Here is a 20,134-nt window from a genome sequence, read left to right as displayed (position 1 = left end):
CTTTTTGTATTGTTTGGAATAGTTTCAGAAGGAATGATACCAGCTCCTCTTTGTACATCTGGTAGAATTCAGCTGTGCACCTGTCTGGACCTGGACTTTTTTGGTCGGTAGGCTATTAATTGCTGCCTCAACTTCAGCCCTTGTTATTGATAGTCTGTTCAAGGTTTTGACTTCTTCCTGGTTTAGGCTTGGGAGCTTGCAAGTGTCCAGGAATTTATCCATTTCTTCCAGGTTTACTGGTTTATGTGCATAGAGTTGTTTGTAGTAATCTCTGATATTAGTTTGTATTTCTGTGGAATCAGTGGTGATATCTCCTTTTTCGCTTTTTATTGCATCTATTTGACTCTTCTCCCTTTTCTTTTTTATTAATCTGGCTAGCAGTCTATTTTGTTGATCTTTTCAAAAAACCAGCTCATGGATTTATTGATTTTTTGAAGGTTTTTTTGTCTCTGTCTCCTTCAGTTCTGCTCTGATCTTAGTTATTTCTTGTCTTCTGCTAGCTTTTGAGTTTTTTTTTATCTTGCTCCTCTAGCTCTTTCAATTTTGATGATAGGGTGTCTATTTTCTATCTTTTCTCACTTCTCTGGTGGGCATTTATTGCTATAAGTTTCCCTCTAGACACTGCTTTAAATGTGTCCCAGAGATTCTGGTACATTGTGTCTTCATTCTCGTTGGTTTCAAAGAACATCTTTATTTCTGACTTCATTTCATTGTTTATCCAGTCGACATGCAGGAGCAGGTTGTTCAGTTTCCATGAAGTTGTGCAGTTCCGAGTTAGTTTCTTAATTCTGAGTTCTAATTTGATTGCCCTGTGGTCTGAGAGACTGTTACGATTTCCATTCTTTTGCATTTGCTGAGGAGTGATTTACTTCCAATTATGTGATCAATTTTAGAGTAGGTGCAATGTGGTGCTGAGAATAATGTATATTCTGTGGATTTGGGGTGTAGATTTCTCTAGATATCTATTAGGTCCGCTTATTCTAAATCTGAGTTCAAGTCCTGGATATCCTTGTTAATTTTATGTCTCATTGATCTGTCAATATTAATTGACAGTGGAGTGTTAAAGTCTCCCACTATTATTGTGTGGGAGTCTAAGCTCTTTGTAGGTCATTAAGAACTTGCTTTATGTACCTGGGTGCTCCTGTATTGGGTGCATATATGTTTAGGATCATTAGCTCTTCTTGATGCATTGATCCTTTTACCATTATGTAATGCCTTTCTTTGTCTCTTTTGATCTTTGCTGGTTTAAAGTCCATTTTATCAGATACTAGGATTGCAACTCCTGCTTTTTTTTGCTCTCCATTTGCTTGACAAATCTTCCTCCATCCCTTTATTTTGAGCCTATGTGTATCCTTGTGTGTGAGATGGGTTTCCAGAATATAGCACACTGATGGGTCTTGACTTTTTATCCAATTTGCCAGTCTGTGTCTTTTGATTGGGGCATTCAGACCATTTATATTTAAGGTTAATATTGTTATGTGTGAATTTGATCCTGCCCTTTTGATGCTAGCTGGATGTTTTACCCATTAGTTGACGCATTTTCTTCATTGTGTCGATGGTCTTTACCATTTGTTAAGTTTTTGGAGAGCTTGTTCAGGAGCTCTTGTAAGCAGGCCTGATGGTGACAAAATCTCTCAGCAATTGCTTGACTGTAAAGGATTTTATTTCTCCTTCACTTATGAAGCTTAATTTGGCTGTATATGAAATTCTAGGTTGAAAGTTCCTTTCTTTAAGGATGTTGAATATTGGCCCCTACTCTCTTCTGGCTTGTAGGGTTTCTGCTGAGAGATCTGCTGTGAGTCTGATGGGCTTCCCTTTGTGGGTAACCCAATCTTTCTCTCTGGCTGCCCTTAGCATTTTTTCCTTCATTTCAACCCTGGTGAATCTGACAATTATGTGCCTTGGGCTTGCTCTTCTTGAAGAATATCTTTGTGGTGGTCTCTGTATTTCCTGGACTTGAATGGTGGCCTGCCTTGCTAGGTTGGGGAAGTTCTCCTGGATAATATCCTGAAGAGTATTTTCCAGCTTGGATTCATTTTCTCCGTCACATTCAGGTACACCTATCAAACATAGATTAGGTCTTTTCACATAATTCCATATTTCTTGGAGGCTTTGTTCATTTCTTTTCACTCTTTTTTCTCTATTCTTGCCTTCTCGTTTTTTTCATTGAGTTGATCTTCAATCTCTGTTATCCTTTCTTTTGCTTGGTCAATTTGGCTATTGAAACTTGTGTATGCTTCACGAAGTTCTCATGCTGTGTTTTTCAACTCCATCAAGTCATTTATATTCTTCTCTAAGCTGTTTATTCTAGTTAGTATCTCATCTAACCTTTTTTCTAGGTTCTTAGTTTCTTTGCATTGTGTTACCACATGTTCTTTTAGCTCTTTTAGCTCTGAGAAGTTTGTTATTACTCACCTTCTGAAGCCTGTTTCTGTCAGTTCATCAGATTCATTCTCCATCCATTTTTGATCCCTAGCTGGTGAGGAGTTGTGATCCCTTGGAGGAGGAGAGGCGTTCTGGTTTTTGGTGTTTTCATCCTTTTTGCACTGCTTTCTTCCCATCTTAGTGGCTTTATCTACCTGTGGTGTTTGTAGTTGGTGACTTTTGGATGGAGTCTCTGAGTGGACATCCTTTTTGTTGATGTTGAAGCTATTTCTTTCTGTTTCTTAGTTTTCCTTCTAACAGTCAGGCCCCTCTGCTGCAGGGCTGCTGGAGGTCTACTCCAGACCCTGCTTGGCTGGAGATCACCCACAGGGGCTGCTGAACAGTAAGGGTTGCTGCTGGTTTCTTCTGTTATCTTCGTCCCAGAAGAGTACCCACCAGATGTCGGCCTGAGCTCTCCTTTTTGAGGTGTCTCTTTGGGTATATGAGGGTTGGGGAGCTGCTTGAGGAGACAGTCTGTCCCTTATAGGAACTCAAGTGCTGTGCTGGGAGCTCCGTTGTTCTGTGCAGAGCTGCTGGGCAGGTACCTTTAAGTCTGCTGCAGCAGAACTCATAACCACCTCCTTTCTCAGGTGCTCTGGCCTAGGAAAGTTGGCTTTATTTATAAGTTCCTGACGTGCTGCTGCCTTTTTTCAGAGATGCCCTGCCCCGCACAGAGTAGTCTAGTCACAGTCTGCCAGCAGAGGCGTTGCTGAGCTGCCGCAGGCTCTGCCCAGCTGCTGGGTGAACTGCCTCAGTATTGGCGGACTTGGTAGTGGCGGTATTTGGTAGTGGCAGATGCCCTTCCCCCCACTGAGCTGGACCATCCTGGATCCAGCTGCGCCTGCTGCGAGACTCTCAATCCAGAGCGTTTCAGATTGCTTGTTTTGTGGGGGTGGTACCTGCCGAGCCAGATCACCTGGCTCCCTGTCTTAGCCCCCTCCCTTTCAGTTGAATGGGTGACTCTGTCTCCCAGGCATTCCAGGCCTCAGTTGAAACGACCACCCAGATTTGTGTGAGTTCTGTGCGCCAACCTGCAGCACCAGCCATGCTGAAAACTCATGGCGCTTTTTGGCCCGGGAATCTCCTGGTCTGTGGGCAGTGAAAACTTGTTTGGAAATGCAGTGAGCACTCACCCTGTGCATTGTACTTGCTGGGAACTGCATTCCGGAGCTGTTCCTATTTGGCCATCTTCCACTGAGCCTTTAATATGGCACCATGCCTTGGGAGATCAGCCTGGAAGAGTATTTCTTGTAGGCAACAGACCAATAGGTCTTTTTCATTTGTTTTTGAGACGCGTCTTGGTCTGTTGCCAGGCTGGAGTGCAGTGGCACAATCTCAGCTCACTGCAACTTCTGCCTCCTGGGTTCATGCAGTTCTCCTGCCTCAGCCTCCAAGTAGCTGGGACTACACATGTGCACCACCAAACCCAGCTAATTTTTGTATTTTTAGTAGTGATGGGGTTTCACCATGTTGGCAGGACGGTCTTGATCTCTTGACCTTGTGATCTGCCCACCTCAGGCTCCCAAAATGTTGGGATTATCGGCATGAACCACCATGCCTGGCGGGTTTTGTTTTTTCATCCATTCAGCCACTCTCCTTTGACTGCAAAGTTTAGTCCGCTGACATTCAGTGTTATTATTGATAAGTAAGGACTTAATCCTGCCATTTTGTTACTTGTTTTCTGGTTGTTTTGTGGTCTTCTCTTCCTTCTTTCCTTCTTGTCTTCATTAGTGAAGGTAATTTTTCTCTGGTGATATGATTTAGTTTCTTGTTTTTTGTGTATCTGTTAGATGTTTTTTGGTTTGAAGTTACCATGAGGCTTGCAAATACTATCTTATAACCCATTATTTTAAGCTTACAATAACTTAACACTGTTTGCATAAACAAGTAAAAAGAAAGTAAGAACTGTACAACTTTGTCTTCCTACTTTTTAACTTTTTGTTATTTCTATCTTATTATACTGTCTATGTCTTGAAAAGTTGTTGTAGTTAAAATTTTTGATTGGCTCATAGTTTAGTCTCTCTACTTAGAATAAGAGTAGTTTATACACCCTAGTTACAGTGTTATAACATTCTGCATTTCTCTGTGTATTTACTATTACCAATGGGTTTTATACCTTCAAGTGGTTACTTACTGCTCATTAATGTCTTTGTCTTTCTGGTTGAAGTACTCCCTTTAGCACTTCTAGGACAGGTCGGTGTTGATGAAATCCCTCAGCTTTTATTTGTGTGGAAAAGTCTTTATTTCTCCTTCACTTCAAAGGATATTTTCATTGGATATACTGTTCTAGGGTAAATGTTTTTGTCCTTCAGCACTTTCAATATGTCATGCCACTCTCTCCTGGCCTGAAACGTTTCTACTGAAAAGTTTGCTGCCAGATGTATTGTAGCTCCATTGTATATTATTGGTTTCATTTCTCTTACTGCTTTTAAGATCCTTCCTTTATTTTTGATCTTTGGGAGTGTGATTATTAAATGCCTTGAGGTAGTCTTTCAGTTAAATATGGGTGGTGTTTTATAACTTTTTTTGTACTTGGATATTGATATCTTTCCATAGGTTTGGGAAGTTCTGTTACTATCCCTTTGAATAAACTTGCTATCCCCACTTGCTCTACCTCGTCTTTAAGGCCAATATCACTTAGACTTGCCCTTTTGAGGCTATTTTCTAGATCCTATAAGCATGCTTCATTGTTTTTTATTCTTTTCTTTGTCTCCTCTATGTATTTTGAAATAGCCTGTCTTCACGCTCATTGATTGTTTCTTCTGCTTGATCAATTCTGCTATTAAAAGACTAATGCATTCTTCAGTATGCCAGTTACATTTTTTGGTTCCAGAATTTCTGCTTGATTCTTCTTTAATCATTTCAATCTCTTTGTTAAACTTATCTAATTATGAAATCCTTCTCTGTGTTATTTTGAATTTCATTGAGTTTCCTCAACACAGCTATTTTGATTTCTTTGTCTGAATGGTCATATATCTCTGTTTCTCCTGGATTGGCCCTGGTGTCTTATTAATTCATTTGGTGAGGTCATGTTTTCCTGGATAGTGTTGATGTTAGCAGATGTTCTTTGGTGTCTGGGCATTGAAGAGTTAGGTGTTAACTGTAGTTTTCACTGTTAGGGCTTGTTTGTACCCATCTTCCTTGTGAAGGCTTTCCAGATATTTGAAAAAACTTAGATATTGTGATCTAAGCTGTGTCTGCTTTAGGGGGCACCCCAAGCCTCCTAAACTCTGGTTCTTGCAGACTCATAGTAGTACTGCCTTAATGATCTTGGACAAGATCCAGGATAATTCTCTGGGTTATGAAGAGATTCTTGTTCTCTTCCTTTTCTTTCTCCCAAACAAACAGATTTTTTCTCTCTCTGCTCTGAGCCATCTAAAGCTTGGGGTTGAGTGACACAAGCACCCCTGTGGCCACCATTACTATGACTGCATTGAGTCAGACCTGAAGCCAGCACAGCACTGGGTGCCCAAGACCTGCTGTAACCACTCCCTAGCAATTGCATAAGTTTGCTGAAGGCCCTGGGGCTCTACCATCATCACATAGTAAAAACAGCCAGGCCTGTGTCCTTCCCTTCAGGATGGCAAGTTCTCCCATGCTCCAGTGGGTCCAAAGGTGCTGCCTGGGAACCAGGACCTAGATAAAAAACTTTAAAAGTCTACCTGGTGTTTTACTGTGCTATGGCTGAGCTGTCACTCAAACCACAAGATGCAGTCCCTCCCACTCTTTCCACCCCTCTCCAAAGGCAGGGGAGCATCAATCCATGGGCACTTCAAACACAGGCCATGGAGGGTACTGCCAGACTACCGCCAATGTTCTCATAAGGCCCAAAGTCTTTTAAGTCAGCTTGTGGTGGTGAATGCTCCTGTTAATTATTTTAATATGCTTTTTTTTTTTTTTTTTGAGATGGAGTCTCGCCCTGTTGCCCAGGCTGGAGTGCAGTGGTGTGATCTCGGCTCACTGCAACCTCCACCTCCTGGGTTCAAACAGTTCTCCTGCCTCAGCCTCCCAAGTAGCTGGGATTACAGGTGCCCACCACCACACACAACTAATTTTTATATTTTTAGCAGGGATGGGGCTTCACCGTGTTGGCCAGGCTGTTCTCAAACTCCTGACCTCGTGATCTACCTACCTCGGCCTTCCAAAGTGCTTCTTATAAAAGTACAATGCATTATAAAAATAATCAAACTTACCCTTCTACAAATACTTGAAGAAGAACATCCATGAGAGAAAATAAGGCAATAGCTAGAGAAATAGAACGATATTCCAAAGGAATATACACTTTGCTATCAGTGAAAATTAGGTCAGCAAGGATGAGAGCCACATCCAGTAAGCTCAGGAAAACTCCAAATATTCGACAATAAATGAGTAAATAATAGCAAAGGTAAAGGGGCTTTTGTCCCTATAGTTATACCATATTTAGGCCAATGATCGGGAACCAAAATGTTGTTATTTCATATTAATTATACTGCCCAGTGTCAGGAAAAACTGTAATGCCATAGAACCTCAGGAAAATCACTGTTTTCACCCAATTGAAGCAGTTATTAATAAATAAAATTCCCACTAAACCGCTTCACAAGATGTTATCATGCCCTTTTATAGTAGACACATCAGACTGACACCTCAAGAGAGAAAAGTAAAACAATTAAAATTACCTGTGTGTGTTTGTAAACTCTTCTTAAAATTTGAAGATTTTATAAGAAGTTTATACCAATTTCTCATAAAAAATGAAACCTCATTAATCTGGATAATTCTTAAGACTTTATTAATAAAAACAAAGTGAAAGCATGAGTAACATAAGCTCTTAGAAGACCAAGATTTTTTGTCAGTGACATTTTCAACAAGTACATGATTATGTATTTATGGGTGCTTCTAGCACAGTGATGGACACATGAGAAGGAATTCAACATAGTATTGAACTCTAAGGTACCTCCTGACACTTGCTATATTACATATTCTCAGTATATTCCCCATAAATTGATTATACTATTTGCCTAATCTATGAAGATGAATTAGTCTTCAAAGCACTTTTTAAAGAATTGTAGCTCAGGCTGTTGTCATCAGCCTCTGAGACTTCAGGCTCTTGGCAATGAAGGTCAGAGTGCAGACCTGAGACCACTCCTCACCGACTTCAGACTCCAGTTTATCTGTGCCTGGCTTCCTCATTTTGTCTCAGAAGACTTAGGCTGAGGCCCCAGGAGGAGATCTCCATCCTTTGTTCAGAGCAGAACAGGATGGCCACATCCCAGGAATCAGTGATCCACGTATTTGTGGATTTCACCCTGGAAGAGTGGCAGCAACTGGATTCTGCCCAGAAGAACCTCTGCAGGGATCTCATGCTTGAGAACTACAGCCACCTGGTGTCTGTGGGGTATCTAGTTGCCAAGTCAGATGTGATCTTCAGGTTGGGACCAGAAGAAGAGTCCTGGATGGCACATGGAGGGATCCTGGTACAGACCTGTGCAGAAGTCTGGCAAGCTGATGAGCAGATAGATTGCTGCAAGAAAGGCCAAGATAAACTTCTGTGGCAAGCTACATTCATAGGCAAGGAAACGCTGAAGGATGAAAGTGGTCAAGAATGCAGAACATGTAGAAAAGCATTTATCTCAGCACAGACTTTGTTTCTGTAAGACAAAGACTCCCTAAATATCACTCATGGGAAAATGCATTCAAAACATAAACTTTCTTAGTCAAAATAGAAGCTATGAAAGAAAGAAAGATGATGGATGTAAGGCATATTGGAAAGTATGCCTCCATTCTAATCTTCATAAAACTCAACTTGCAGAGAAATTTTTTGACCCTCACCAAAGAGGGAAAGTCCTTTACCAAAAGCCAGCCCTTAATAAAAGTCAGAGAAGTCAAACTGGGGAGAAACTCTATGAATGTACTGAATGTGAAAAAGTGTTTATCCAGAAAGCAAACTTAGTTGTACATCAAAGAATTCACACTGGAGAGAAACCTTATGAATACTGTGAATATGCAAAAGGCTTCAGCCAGAAGTCAGTTGTCATAGCATACTGGAGAACTCACACACAGAAGAAGCTCTACAAATGCAGTTAGTGTGGAAAAACCTTTATCCAGAAGGCACCAATTATTAAACGTAAGAAAATTCATATGGAGAGAGACCCTATAAATGCAGTGTCTATGAGAAAGCTTTCAGTAGTAAGTCAGCTCTCATTAAACATCAGATAATTCACATAGGAGAAACCTTACAAATGTAATGAATGTGGGAAATCTTTAGTGTTAAACCAACTCTCATTGTATGTCACAGAACATAAATGCATAAGTTGCATGCTATTGTGAATAATGTGATGAAATTTTGCACTGTCCTGCTCTTTCCTGCTCATGATGCAAAACAGTGAATCATCTTTTTGTTTGTTTGAGATAGAGTCTTGCTCTGTCTCCCAGACTGGAATGCACTGACACGATCTTGGTTCACTGCAACCTCCGCCTTCTAGGTTCAACCAATTCTCCTGCCTCAGCCTCCCGAGAACCTGGGATTACAGGTGTGTGCCACCACACTCAGCTAATTTTTGTATTTTTAATAGAGACAGGGTTTCACCATATTGGCCAGGCTGGTCTTGAACTCCTGACCTCAAGTGATTCACCTGCCTCAGCCTCCCAAAGTGCTGGAATTACAGGTGTGAGCCACTGTACCCAGCTTGAATCATCCTTTTTTGCAGTATTGTATCCATGCTGTATATGCTGCCTGCCCATTAGTTACTTAGCTGTCTCAGTTGTAAGATTTGACTGTCACGGGTTTGCAGTGCTTGCATTAAAGCTATCCTTATTGTATAATGACCCCAAAGTGCAAGAGTAGTGATGTTGGCAATTTGCATATACCAAAAGTAAGCTATAAAGGGCTCTTTAAAGTGATATGGTGAAAGTTCTTGACTTAATAAAGAAAAATGTATGCTGAGATTTTTAATATTTATAGTAAAAATGAATCCAAGAAATTGTGAAGAAGGAAAAAGAAACTTGTGCTAGTTTTGTTGTCACACCTCAAATTGCAAAATTTATAGCCATAGTACATGCATGATAAGTGCTAAGATGAAAAAGACATTAAATTTGTGGGTGGAAGGCATGAATAGAAATGGGCTTTGACAGAAATCAGGTTCGGTACTGTTCACAGTTTCAGGGGTCTTGGAACATATCCCCCATGGATAAGGGAGGACTACCATACATTGTCATACTGTACATCAAAGAATTCATTGAATGTAATCACGTGTAATACACATCAAAAGAGTCCTCACATATCATTTAGCTTTTGGTAGATGTAAGAAAACTCAAAAGTTACTCAAATCATTCAATAAATAACATATTCTTTTTTTTTTTTTTTTTTTTGAGCCAGGGTCTCACTCTGTCACTCAGGCTGGGATGCAGTGGCACAATCATGGCTCACCAGAACTTCAACTTCCCAGGCTCAGGTTATCTTCCCACCTCAGCCTCCCAAGTAGTAGGGACTATAGGCACGCACCACCACACCCAGCTAATAATTGTATTTTTTGTAGGTGGGGTTTCGCCGCGTTGCCCAGGCTAGTCTCAAACTCCTGGGCTTAAGTGATCTGCCTGCCTCAGCCTCCCAAAGTGCTCAGATTATAGGTGTAAGCCACTGAGACCAGCCAATAAATGTAACATTCTTTAATGATGAGTTTTAGTACATTGTACATCAAAGAATTTATGAAGGGTCAAAACCATAAAGACAGCAAACACTGGAAAGCCTTTGGAAAGAAGTGAGGTGTCATCTTATATCAGAGCACTTACATTCCGGAAACATCAATTTAATAAATTTGAGAACCCAGTTTTCCTGAATAATATAAGGAAAATCATGGCTTAGATATGTTATCATCCATTTTATAGAAAAGATCACAGAGGTTACAATCAAGCACTTGATTATAAATTATATACATATTCTCTGCAGAAGAGATTTAAAAGCTTCTGAAAGTATAAATATATTTTATAATCAGGAAGACAGAGGAAAAGCATATTAATCCTTACTAGGCCAATCTCCAAGACTATCTGTAAACAGATAATCCCTAAATACATTAGTTTGAGAGCACATGAGCCAGCAGGCTTCCCAAGCAGCCCAAATAGACCTTGCACATATATTTTATCTGTCATCAGTGCAAAAGTGGAAGCATCTTACGGAGAAAAGTTATAGTCTTCTGGGATATTTTTCTTTGAAAAGTGGTCAAAATTTATTATTCTCTCTTAAAGTAATTATGGTAGGGCAACAGGAGGATCAGAATTTCTAGGAAAGATCATATAAGAGCAGTATTAATTGAAATAAAAATAAGCAACTTGAATATCCAGTGATAGGTGATTAACTGTTGATATATTCATAAATTGGAATCATGCTTCCATTAATGTATTCATATTTTAAGGAGTTTGGGAAATGTTCATAGTAAACTAATACTAAAAAACTAAAAAAATTGCAGCTCAAATGAAAATATCATTAATTCAAAAGGAAACAGTTATATTGTGTAAATCTATATCATAGCATGAAATCTTACTCTTATGTAGAGTCTAAGTAAATTGTTTCCAGAATTAAAGAGTAATTCTAGATGTATAATGTACTTAATAAAACACTTTACTTACAGAATTTTAACATTCGATTTTCATTAACTTTACTTTTGCAGATGGAAGAAAAACAATATTAATATGTTACTATTAACCTTAGGCAAAGGCCATTTCTTTTACAAGTCTTAATGTCCAGCCTAAACCAAAATTCCACGATAAATTAGATTACATTAGATGGGGCATATGGCTACTTAGCAACCAGTGGACGGTGGAAATGCTTTTTGGTTTTGCTTTTTATTTCAGTCTTTCTCATTGAAATGTTAGGTCTCAGATACATGTGTGTGTGTGTGTGTGTGTGTGTGTGTGTGTGTGTGTGTGTATGAGATGGAGTATCGCTCTGTCGCCCAGGCTGCAGTGCAATGGCACAATCTTGGCTCACTACAACCTCCACCTCCCAGGTTCAACCAGTTCTTCTGCTTCAGCCTCCTGAGTGGCTGGGATAACAGGCACCCACCATCATGCCCAGCTAATTTTTGTATTTTTAGTAGAGATGGGGTTTCACGATGTTAGCCAAACTGGTCTTGAACTCCTGACCTCAGGTGATCTGCCTGCCTCGGCCTCCCAGAGTGCTAGGATTACAGGCATGAGCCACTGCGCCCGTCCAAGTCTCAGATATATTTAATACATGGTGTTTTCTATGTATTAAGTCTCAGATATATTTAATACATGGTGCTTTCTATGTCTCACAAACCCAAATGCAAAGGATGATACAACTGAATGCACAATTTTCTTAATCTTGCTGCTGCAAAAAGAAGTAAAAATAAAATCAGATTTCTAACATATAAATTTAGCCAAAAAACAAAGGTCTTTATAAATACAATTTTAAAAGAAAATTGTTCAGAAGTTGTGTAACAAAATGCTTTTTACTAATAACTAAAAATTTATCCTTTCTGCTCCATAAGTATTTTACTTTCCTATCCAGAATATATATGAATAAGACAGTAAACTTTGGACATTTAGTAACATTTCCATTGCATGTAAAGCCCCAACCCCAACTTTATGGCAATACTAAACTTACACTTGTGGTCATCAACTCAAGGAATATAGCATGGAGATAGAAAAGAGTGGTAGAAGAGAACTGTATTTTAATGCCAGCCTGGGCAAGTCATCCAACTTTGGCCAGATCTCAGTTTCCACAGCAATAAAATAAGGTATTGCAGGGATGCGTATAGGGAGTAAATGATGCTTTTGTCATCTCTTGAAACTAGACACCTAATAAACAGATACACATTACTGAGAGTTGCATTTGAGGTTGCAAATGAACTTCAGAGGTAGACATTTTAGTAAGATATACTTTGAAGGAGAAACATCCGAAAGACTGGGCTCCTTCCATTAATCAAAGGAAGGTGAACCTATTTGATGGAGCCTCCAGTAATGCCTCATTTTACCTTATGGCTGGAGGCAAGGTAGCTGATTAGGAACAATTTTTTGTCCTCCTGAAGCCTCCTGTGTTGGAGGCTCTTCAGGAGGAGAAGCCTCCAACAAAGGAGGTTCAGTGGGAGAAGGCTTCAGGAGGTTTCTGTCATACTGAAGCCTCCAACACAGGACTCAAATTCCACTCCAAGAGGCCTGAATCCTAAGACAATGCTCACAGCCTGTGTCTAAGACTGGAGAACAAAGAGGACAGATACTGAGCAGAACTGCGACACTGCCAAAATTGGTCTTTGACATCAATAGACATTTTCAAAAGAAGACATACATGTGGCCAACAAGCATATGGAAAAAGCTCAGTATCACAAATTAGAGAAATACAAATCAAAAACACAATGTAATACCATTGCACACCAGTCAGAATGGCTATTACTAAAAAGTCAAAAAATAACAGATGCTGGCAAGGTTGCAGAGAAAAGAGAACACTTACACATTGTTGGTGGGAGTGTAAATTAGTGTGACCATTGTAAAAAGCAGTATGGGGATACCTTGAAGAGCTAAAGGCAGAACTACTGTTTGAGCAATCCCATTATTGCATATATACCCAGAGGAGTATAAATTGTTCTACTATAAAGACACATGCATGTAAATGTTCATTGCAGCACTGTTTACAATAGCAAAGACATGGAATCAACCTAGGTACCCCTCAATGACAGACTGGAGAAAGAAAATCTGGTATCTATACACCGTGGAATACTATGCAGCCATAAAAAAGAATGAGATCATGTCTTTTGTGGGAACATAGATGGAGCTGGAGGCTATTATCCTTAGCAAACTAGTGCAGAAACAAAAACAAATACTGAATGTTCTCACCTATAAGTGGTAGCTAAATGGTAAGGACTTATGAACACAAAGAGGAAAACATACTGGGGTCTGCTTAAGCAGGGAGGGTAGGAGGAGAGAGAGGACCAAAAAAGATAACTATTTGGATACTGAGCTTGATACCTGGGTGATGAAACAATATGTAAAACAAACCTCCCTGACACATGTTAACCTATGCAACAAACTTTGACATGTACCTCCAAACCTAAAATAAAAGATTAAAAAAACTGACCTTTGATGAATGATGTTAGGTTAACCTGAGATAAAGGAAATCCCCAATCCTTCTAATCTTCCCTTCCTCCACCTGGACCCATCACCTCCACCCAGGCTTGGAGAGTTAAAGCTGATGTAGATGGAGGATCAATTGGCCAAAAGAGATGAATTCTCTTCTGAAGTTGCCATTCTCTTACTACAAGAACCTCTGAGCCCACACAGTCTACTGGATCTCTGGGTATCAGCGAAATGTCATAAATCTGAACTCACTTGATAGTGTCACCATGCAGAACCAAGCCTGTCAGATTACAAAGGCATGAAGGAGTAGCTTGGGTGGCTTTAGCCCCTTCAATCTGTTTCAGTATCCCCTGAAACTATACCAAGAAAATATACAATCGAGACTTTTTTGGTTACAAAACTGTACTGTGTACATGCAGCTTGAAGCAGTTACGTGCAGTTTGCATGGAAATAACTATGACTCAATAAATCCGTATCCAGGAAAAGTACTGTTCACACTTGGGAGCAACAGACACTCCAGCATGCAGCAACTCGAAGCATAGCCTCCGTCTACCTCTTCTAAAAACAGTTACTCAAAGTACTTGAGTCAGCTGAGCAATGAATCAAAATGAAGAACATAAAAATAAGGAAGATGATATATAGACAAAAGATGGTGAATAATATAAACTCAGAACTAAGTAAGTCTAAATATAATTGTTAATGTAGCATAAAAATGTAGCAGGTGAAAATGTAAATAAATGATTTTAAAAGTAAAGATAACTAATATAAAATTATCAGTAATAGTATTGATTTGAAGTTTTAGGCATTCTTACACTAAGATTCAAGGTTTGGAAGAAGACAGAAATAAAGGCAGGTTGCATTTTTTATTTTTCACAGGTACAAGTCCAGCTTTATTCCCAATATTGATGGAGAAAAATAGTATAATTATGTTTTCTAAACATTTAAATATAAACATTGATAAACTAGAAATAGACTTCTGACTTGTGTATCACTAAAAAATGAAATAGACAAAAACAAATCAATAGCAAAATGCAATTTAAAAAAGAAAATAACCAAGTATTTTAATAAAGAAAAAGATGATACATAAAACCAAACATACCAGAAATTATAAAACCAAACATATTACTCTCATATTGCATATTGAGAAATACTCTGAGATAACTTTAATTTTAAAGGTCTTACACGCTATACACAACAGTTTAAAAATAAAGAGATAGAGGCTGGCGCAGTGGCTCATGCCTGTAATCCCAGCACTTTGGGAAGCCGAGGTGGGCAGATCACTAGGTCAAGAGATTGAGACCATCCTGGCCAACATGGTCAAAACCCGTCTCTACTAATAATACAAAAAATTAGCTGGGTGTGGTGGTGCACACCTGTAGTCCCAGCTACTCAGGAGGCTGAGGCAGGAGAATCGTTTGAACCCAGGAGGCAGAGGTTGCAGTGAGCCGAGATCGTGCCACTGCACTCCAGCCTAACGAGAGAGTGAGACTCTGTCTAAAAAAAAAAAAATAGATGAGATACTAAACCTTAAAACACTAAAAGTTCCAATAGTATTATCAAAGTTGAATTCAAAGCACAAGTATTAACTATGACCATGACTTATTTTTTATCAATAGAAGGTAGAAGCTACATAACACTAATAAGACCATGTTTAATGAAATGGGATTTGTATTGAGGGCAGGTGTTATCTCTCCCACTGGACACATTTTTCTCTGGTACAGACTTAGGGGTTAGGGAGATGGCCAGGATCCAAAGCACTAGAAACACTAGTGACTCTCTGGTCTTCCTGCTCTCATTCTAGATCACTAAAACAGGGTAAAGACAATACAGAGGGATGACATTTTGATGCTGAGAGTGTCACTTAGGAGAAAAGTAAATTTCTATACTTTATACCTTAAGACAAAGTAAATTCAGGGAAGATATTTTATTTAAATGAAGAAAATCAAAACAAATTTTGGTGAATATATTTAAAATCTTAGGATAGAGAAGAACTTTCTGAGAATAAGAGTAAAGGCATACATCACAAAGATAAGTACAGATACATTTGATTACATGAAGATTAAATACTTTTATATAGTGAAAATCAAGACAACCTGGAAGAAATTACTTATATAAAATAGAAAAAGGATCAATAGATTTAACTTTTCAGTCCAAAGACAGAAAAACACCCCAATTTTAACTGGGCAAAGATAGTTTGCAAATGATGAAATATTAACTGAAAAAAGCATAAATGAAGGTATGTCAAAGAATGTGCATTAGAACAAATATAGTAATATCAAAGAAATCAATGATGGCTAGTGTTAAGTGCGGGAGGGGAGAAATGTACACTTTTGCATCTTGATGTTAAAGCACATATCAATATCAATAGCATCACAATCATTCCCTTTGACACAATTTCCACTTCTGAGAATTTGTAAGGAAATAACCAACAATATACAGAGATTTAGCCTCAAATATATTCATTTTCTATAACAGTAAGTAAGTGTAAAAAACTTAATTGTTCAGCAATATCTGACTATTAAATGAATTATAGCACATCTACACTATGAAGTATTACACAGCTATTACAAATAATAAGTACACATGAATATATATTAAGAAAATATAGTCATATCATTAAGTAATAAGGTTATTTACAACAGAATATAAGTATGGTGTCGTATCTGTAAACAAAGTATATGCTTAAAGAACTTAGAAATGCATGTATCAAAGCTTAAGAATGACTATATGTGGGTAAATTTGTTGACTGTATTTTCTGATTTTCCTTTAATTAACTCTTATGTTATTTTCAGTTTTTAGCATAAAATCTATTTACAGAGCTACACAGTTTTCAAAGTATTTTTGCGTGTTATTTTAGTTTTATTACTAAGTTTTTACAATACAATATCCAGCACATAGATAGCATTATAACTAGTTTACATTTGAATAATCTGAAAGTTAAAGAAATTTAGTGACTTTCTGAGTATCAGGTCAATGAATATATGATGTCAAAGCCAAGCACTGATTCCAGTTTTTACTATAAATCCAAGATCATCCCCCTGGTGTGAAACACCAACATTTCTCACAGGGACTACTGTAAATTCCTCCTATATCTATTCAATGAGACTTTGCAATTTAAAAATAAAACAAAAACCTGCTTAATTTTGTTTCAAGTGGGGAAAGAAGAAGGAAATGCTTGCCTTGCTCAATCTGTCTAATTTTGCCTCAGCACTGGGCAGCTCCATTATAGAAAATGTATAGCTAATATACAGACACACAGTTTAATTAAGTGGTACTGTGAATTCTTCATTTGATGGCCCATGATAAAAATTTCTGGAAAATGAAAATTCAGGGCAATTTGAAGAACTATTTGTATTTGCCCTCTTTGTTTCCCATGTAATCTTTGTTTAGACAACAACAGTTTACAACTATGATGAGTTAACTTCCTCTATATTTCCGCTCCAACATTGACACAGCTGGTGAGCAGTTATACAACTGGGCAATAAAGAAGCAGATGAAAAACCTCCTGAATATGTCTGCAGTTCAGACACAAGCCAGTTTAAGAACGTATTGTTTCATTAAAGTGGAGTACATGGTAAAACGCCTTCAGGTCAGTGCAATAGGAAGTACTCTAGTGAGATTAGAAACAAATAAGAATAAAATCCCAATGGGCATAAAGAGGTCTTTAGTCAGCAAAACATGTTTGCTTTTGCTATCAATGCCATTTGCTCATAGGCAAAATCTACAAAACTGGGAATCACACAATATCCAGTAAAAATAAGAAAGATTCACTATCGATTAGTAAGTAGCATTCTGCATTCCTGTTTTAAACAAAAACTTTTAATGAAATTAATTTCTTCTAAGGATACTTTTTACATTTTCAAGCTAAAAGAACATTTATTTCTGAAAGGATGGATTTTTTTTTTTTTTTTTTTTTTTTTTTCAGAATAATACTTGTCTAAGAATTCAGCTAGAGTAAATATGGTGTACCTTCCCACTCATACATTTTGATATCCTTCCATAGTTTCCCCTTTTCCATCTTGCCTCAGAGTAAGCCCTGTTTAACTAAAGATAAGAGACCCATCAATGGCTCCCTCCTTCCAAACTTCAAACTGACTTACTCATGTGAAGTGACATATTTAGCATCTTCATCTTCAAACCTGGAAAGTCATTCTGACATACTTTAGCCATCAAAAAATGTAAAAATATATCATTAGATATTTGCTACACAAAAGAGTGATAAAGAATTTATTTGAATAACGAAGAATTCCATGAATCTAAAGGATATAGTAAACATGACTTATCTCACTTGAAGACCTAATATTTAAGAAAGAAAATTACAGTTATTAACCAGAAACTCTTTTCTCATGGATACTGCCAACACTGAATTTTGCATATTTTTCTCTGTCTCTTTATGTGTGTATATATATACACACACACACACACACACACACACACATAAAAGAATATATATACAGATATAGAATATATAAATAATATGTGTATAGACATATCTCAAAGACATTGTGGGTTTCATTCCAGACCACTGCAATAAAGCAAAAACTGCATTAATTGACTCACACAAATGTTTTGGTCTTTCTGTGCATATAAAAAGTTATTTTTACACTACACTGTAGTCTGTTAAGTGTGCACTGGCATTTTATGTCTAAAAAAATTATGTACATACCTTAATTTAAAACTATTTTATTGGTTAAAAAAATGCTAATGATCACCTGAGCCTTTAGTGAGTCAGAATCCTTTTGCTGGTGGAGGGTGTTGCCTCCATGTTGATGGCTGCTGACTAATCGGAGTAGTGATTGCCAACAGTTGGGGTGGCTGAGGCAATTTCTTAAAATAAGACAACAATGAAGTTTGCTGTATCAAATGACTCTTCCTTTCACAAGTGATTTCTCTGTAACATGATGCCATTTGATAGCATTTTACCCACAGTAGAACTTTTTTTCAAAATTGTAGTGAATCCTCTCAGATCCTACCACTGCTCTATAAACTACAGTTTACTTATATGGAATGAGTTAGGAAGACGTTCCTCTAATTTTTTTTGAAATAGTGTAAGAATTGATATTGCTACAAAGAGAATAAAATACCTAGGAATACAACTAACAAGGAATGTAAAGGACCTCTTCAAGGAGAAATACAAACCACTGCTCAACAAAATAAGAGAGGACACAAACAGATGGAGAAACATTTCATGGTTAGGAGGAATCAATATCATGAAAATGGCCATACTGCCCAAAGTAATTTACAGATTCAACGCTATCCCCATCAAGCTACCAATGACTTTCTTCACAGAACTGGAAAAAACCACCTTAAACTTCATATGGAACCAAAAGAGAGCCAGCATAGCCAAGTCAATTCTAAGCAAAAAGAACAAAGCGGGAGGCATCACACTACCGGACTTCAAACTATACAAGGCTACAGTAATCAAAACAGCATGGTACTGGTACCAAAACAGAGATACAGACCAATGGAACAGAACAGAGGCCTCAGAGGCGACATAACATATCTACAACCATCTGATCTTTGACAAAATGGGGAAAGGATTCCCTGTTTAATAAGTGATGTTGGGAAAACTGGCTAGCCATATGCAGAAAGCAGAAACTGGACCCCTTCCTGACACCTTACACTAAAAGTAACTCCAGATGGATTAAAGACTTAACATAAGACCTAACACCATAAAAACCCTAGAAGAAAATCTAGGCAAAACCATTCAGGACATAGGCATAGGCAAGGACTTCATGACCAAAACACCAAAAGCATTGGTAACAAAAGCCAAAATAGACAAATGGGACCTAATCAAACTCCACAGCTTCTGCACGGCAAAAGAAATAGTCATTAGAGTGAATCGGCAACCAACAGAATGGGAAAAAAATTTTGCAGTTTACCCATCTGACAAAGGGCTGATATCCAGAATTTACAAAGAACTGAAACAGGCCGGGTGCGGTGGCTCATGCCTGTAATCCCAGCACTTTGGGAGGCCGAGGTGGGTGGATCACAAGGTCAAGAGATCGAGACCATCCTGGTCAACATGGTGAAACCCCGCTCTCTACTAAAAATACAAAAAATTAGCTGGGCATGGTGGCGCATGCCTGTAATCCCAGCTACTCGAGAGGCTGAGGCAGGAGAATTGCCTGAACCCAGGAGGCAGAAGTTGTGGTGAGCCGAGATCGCGCCATTGCACTCTAGCCTGGGTAACAAGAGCGAAACTCCGACTCCAAAAAAAAAAAAAAAAAAACTAAAACAGATTTACAAGGAAAAAACAAGCCCATTCAAAAGTGGGTGAAGGATATGAACAGATACTTTACAAAAGAAGACATACATGAGGCCAACAAACATATGAAAAAATGCTCATCATCACTGGTCATTAGAGAAATGCAAATCAAAACTACATTGAGATACCATCTCACGCCAGTTAGAATGGTGATCATTAAAAAATCTGGAGACAACAGATGCTGGAGAGGATGTGGAGAAATAGGAACACTTTTACACTGTTGGTGGGAGTGTAAATTAGTTCAACCATTGTGGAAGACAGTATGGCGATACCTCAAGGACCTAGAAATAGAAGTTCTATTTGACCCAGCAATCCCATTACTGGGTATATATCCAAAGGATTATAAATCGTTCTACTATAAGGACACATGCACAGGAA

At 38.3% G+C, this 20,134-nt stretch overlaps 1 long non-coding RNA gene and 1 pseudogene across 2 annotated transcripts in view; both read left to right on the top strand.

Annotated features, from left to right (window-relative positions):
• Nucleotides 1–20,134, top strand: part of LOC135273862 (uncharacterized) — a 56,478-nt gene that overhangs the window by 9,184 nt on the left and 27,160 nt on the right. The gene's annotated exons all lie outside the window — the stretch shown is intronic.
• Nucleotides 7,659–8,567, top strand: LOC110569051 (KRAB domain-containing protein 4-like; annotated as a pseudogene).

Source organism: Aotus nancymaae, unplaced genomic scaffold (assembly GCF_030222135.1).
Source record: "Aotus nancymaae isolate 86718 unplaced genomic scaffold, 86718_ANA_hifiasm-v0.15.2.pri h1tg000009l, whole genome shotgun sequence".
In the NCBI taxonomy this organism is placed as follows: Eukaryota; Metazoa; Chordata; class Mammalia; order Primates; family Aotidae; genus Aotus; species Aotus nancymaae.
This window is presented reverse-complemented; position numbering and strand designations above follow the sequence as displayed.